We start from the raw sequence: 4,576 nt of genomic DNA, 5'->3' as shown, positions 1-4,576 counted from the left end.
CCAAGACTATTCAGTGGCGAAGGGACTGCCTCTTCAGCAAATGGTGCTGGGATAACTGGATATCCATATGCAGGAGAATGAAACTAGATCCATACCTCTCACCGTATACTAAAATCAACTCAAAATGGATTAAGGATTTAAATATACACCCTGAAACAATAAAACTTCTTAAAGAAAACATAGGAGAAACACTTTAGGAAATAGGACTGGGCACAGACTTCATGAATACGACCCCAAAAGCACGGGCAACCAAAGGAAAAATAAACAAATGGGATTATATCAAACTAAAAAGCTTCTGCACAGCAAAAGAAACAATTAAAAGAGTTAAAAGACAACCAACAGAGTGGGAGAAAATATTTGCAAAATATATATCTGACAAAGGATTAATATCCAGAATATATAAGGAACTCAAACAACTGTACAAGAAGAAAACAAACAACCCGATTAAAAAATGGGCAAAAGAGCTAAGTAGGCATTTCTCTAAGGAAGATATACAAATGGCCAACAGACATATGAAAAAATGCTCAACATCACTCAGCATCCGGGAAATGCAAATCAAAACCACATTGAGATACCATCTAACCCCAGTTAGGATGGCTAAAATCCAAAAGACTATAAACGATAAATGCTGGCGAGGCTGCGGAGAAAAAGGAACTCTCATACATTGTTGGTGGGACTGCAAAATGGTGCAGCCTCTATGGAAAATGGTATGGAGGTTCCTCAAACAATTGCAGATAGATCTACCATACGACCCAGCTATCCCACTGTTGGGAATATACCCAGAGGAATGGAAATCATCAAGTCGAAGGTATACCTGTTTCCCAATGTTTATCGCAGCACTCTTTACAATAGCCAAGAGTTGGAACCAGCCCAAATGCCCATCATCGGATGAGTGGATACGGAAAATGTGGTACATCTACACAATGGAATACTACTCAGCTATAAAAACGAATGAAATACTGCCATTTGCAACAACATGGATGGACCTTGAGAGAATTATATTAAGTGAAACAAGTCAGGCACAGAAAGAGAAATACCACATGTTCTCACTTATTGGTGGGAGCTAAAAATTAATATATAAATTCACACACACACACACACACACACACACACACACACACACACACACACACACAAAAGGGGGGAGGAAGAAGATATAACAACCACAATTATTTGAAGTTGATACGACAAGCAAACAGAAAGGACATTGTTGGGGGGGAGGGGGGAGGGAGAAGGGAGGGAGGTTGTGGTGATGGGGAGCAATAATCAGCCACAATGTATATCGACAAAATAAAATTTAAAAAAAAATAAAAAATAAAAAAAATAAAAATAAAAATAAATAAATAAATATGTTGCAGAAGGAAAAAAAAAAAAAAAAGAATGGCCGATGCACTCACTGGCTGAGTGCCGGTCACGAAAAAGACAAAAAAAAAAAAAAAAGAAAGAAAAGAAAAGAAATTGTCTGGATGTGGAGTTTTCATGCCATTAGAATAATCTATTGAGGTTATCTATTTATTCTTAAAGGTGCCTTTGTAGTTTATGTCTTTCAAGGAATTTGTCAATTTCATCTAAACTGTCCAATTTATAGGCATAAAGTTCTTTATAATATTCTCTTATTGCCCTTTCAATATCTGAAAGATCTATACTGGTACTCCTTTTTTCATTCCTGATATAAGTAAGAGTACCTTCTCGATGAGTGTTTTTCTCTTGATCAGTCTGCCTCAATCTGTCTTTTTTTATTGCTCCTTCCAAAGACAAGCTTTTATTTCCATTGATTTTCTTTATTGTTTTCCTGGTTCCTACTTCATTTATTTCTGTTCTTACATTATTTCCTTACTTCTACTTGCTTTGGGTTGTATTTGCTCTTTTTATTTTCTTAAGGTAGAAGTTTAAATCATTGAGACCCATACTCTTTCTAACATAAATATTTAATGCTACAGATTTCCCTTTAAAAACTGCATTAGCTAACATCCCACAAATTTTGATAAGTTGTACTTTGTTTTCAGTTAAGAAAGAATTTTTTTTTAATATTTCATGCCACTTCTTTTTGATCCATGGATAGCTTGGTAGTGTATTGTTTAAATTTTTTAAGTACTGAAGATTTTTCCAGATGTATTTCTGTTATTGCTAATTTCATTATAATAAGAAAACAAATTTAGTGTAATTTTAATTCTTGTATGAGTAGCTTTGTTCTATGGCCCAGATTATAGTCTGTTTTGGTGAATGCCCCATGTGCACTTGAGAATATATATTCTGCTGTCGGATAGCGCTTTCTATAAATGTCAACTAGCTCAAGTTGGTTGATTGTATTCAAGTCTTCTATATCCTTACTAATTTTCTGTTTATATGCTCTATCAATTATTGATATTAGGGTATTAAAATTTCATATTATAAGTGTGGATATGTTTATTTATCCTTTGTAGTTTATATGTTTTGTTGGTTTCTTTTTTTTTTTTTTCTTCATTCATTAAAAATCTCTCTCATTCAGAACATAAACATTTAGGATTATAGACAGAATATCGTTGTGACAGAGAAGATTTAAATAACAGTCAACCAACTTGACCTAGGTGACATTTATAGAATGAAGCAGCCCACTATTTGTACTTCTAGTCAATAAAATAATAATGAGTATAAGGAGACATACACAAAAATATTCATTGCAGCACTCACTGTAATAGCAAAAAAAGAAAAAAGAAAAAGGAAGTGAGAATTAATTGTCCAGAAGTAGAAACAGTTAAAAACTGTGGTTTATTCACATGATGAATACTACGATGTAGCTGAAATGAATAAATCTTCATGTATCAATTTGGTTAAATCTCAGAAACAAAATGTTGAATGTACAAAGCAAGTTGCAAAGGAATAAATATGATATGATGTAGTTCAGCTTTACAAAATCTATAAAACTAATTTATTTTCTCAAAAAGGAAGTATACCATGTAATCATATCAGTAAATACCAAAAAATATTTGATAAAATTCAAGCAGCTCTTTCTAATAAAAATACTAAGTAAAATAAAAATATGATAAAGCTATTTAATGCAATGTGAAAAAATAAATATTGCAAATCCTAGAGAAATTACTAAAAAAAGTAAACTTGGAGCTATAACTAATAAGCCAATAGTAGAGGTAAATTAGATTAATAATGAATACTGAATTAATCCAAAAGAAGGTAGAAAAACTGGCAAAAAGGAACAAAGAGATGGCATAAATAAAAAACAATTAGCAAAAGCACGAACTTTAAATCCTACCATATTTAAAAAAATTAAGTATAGATCGTTTAAACAATTGGATTGAAAGACATTGTAAGATTGGATTAAAAAATTTAAAAAGATCAAACTATATTTTGTCTATCAGAATTCAACTTTGATTATAAAAACAGAGTTTGAAAGAAAAAGGTTGATAAAAGATACACCAAGAAACGCTAATCAAAAGAAAACAAGAGTCACTTTTAGAAGACGAAATAGAGCTCATACTAAGGAATATAATCAGGTTTAAGGGATACACACACACACACACACGCACGTACACGCATGCACACACACACACACACACACACACACACACATACACTTTTTTTTTTTGTCCCAGATGAATAGGTTTTTTATCCCATCATTAAAATTTACCAGCACGTCTTGGGACTCTGTACTTGCTTCTATAGCTGGACAACTCTTTAGCTCTTATTCCTCAGACTACTGAACTGCTCCTTTTTCAGAGACACAGATGCCATCCAAACATTTTCTGATATCCTTGTTAATTGTTGTGGCTTGCTGGATCAAAGTAGCTGAACTTAAAACAAGTTCAATGTCATTTCTTTCAAGGATTAACTCACCTTTCTGGGCTTGAGAGAATGAACAAGCAACACCTGAGATCATTCAAATGCTGAGGATGTATTTTTCACCCAAGAAATTTTAGATTTCAACAAGAGACCCATTCTCCTGAATAACGACATTGATGGGGACGTGAACCTACACAGACCTCATCTTGTAACGGAAGCCCAGCGTAAGTAACATCCTTGATCATGTTCTGTACATGACTGCAGATAGTGCGAACAGTAGCCAGTTCCTTTCTATTTCCCCACCATGTGTCAACCTGGAGCCCCCTCTGTTTCTTTCCAAGGAGACTGAGCACAACTTTCATGTGATTAAAGTCCCTCCACAGGGTTCCTCTGAGGCCCTTCACTATAACTGTGTGTCCTTTCAGAGTGATGTCAACATATTCTGGAATGTTGTCAGTCTGATTGCCGAGAATGGTCTTCATTCTTGCAGTAGATGTGGCAAAGAACTATCACATTACATTAACGGAGATGATTCATTAAGAGGATATAATGTGTTTGTATCTAAAAAAAAAAAGAGCTTCAAAAAACATAAAGCAAAAAATGACCGAACTAAAAGGATAAAGAAATCAACAACTATAGTTGGAAACTTAAATAGTTCTAAGAATCAATAAAGATAGGAAATAAAACATCAGTAAGGATAAAGAATTGAAAACTCTAAAACCAACCTAATTCAATTTACATTTATAGATCACTCCACCCAACTATAGCAGAATACATATTTTCTTTAAGAGCACATGGAACA

The 4,576-nt window shown here is 33.5% G+C and overlaps 1 pseudogene; it reads right to left on the bottom strand.

Annotated features, from left to right (window-relative positions):
* Positions 1–3,676: 3,676 nt before the first annotated feature.
* On the bottom strand, positions 3,677–4,256 carry LOC134363378 (large ribosomal subunit protein uL6-like; annotated as a pseudogene).
* Positions 4,257–4,576: the final 320 nt, after the last annotated feature.

The sequence above is a fragment of the Cynocephalus volans genome, chromosome 14 (genome assembly GCF_027409185.1).
Source record: "Cynocephalus volans isolate mCynVol1 chromosome 14, mCynVol1.pri, whole genome shotgun sequence".
Classification (NCBI taxonomy): domain Eukaryota; kingdom Metazoa; phylum Chordata; class Mammalia; order Dermoptera; family Cynocephalidae; genus Cynocephalus; species Cynocephalus volans.
The sequence above is the reverse complement of the archived record's forward strand: the minus strand, read 5'-3'. Positions and strand labels throughout refer to the sequence as shown.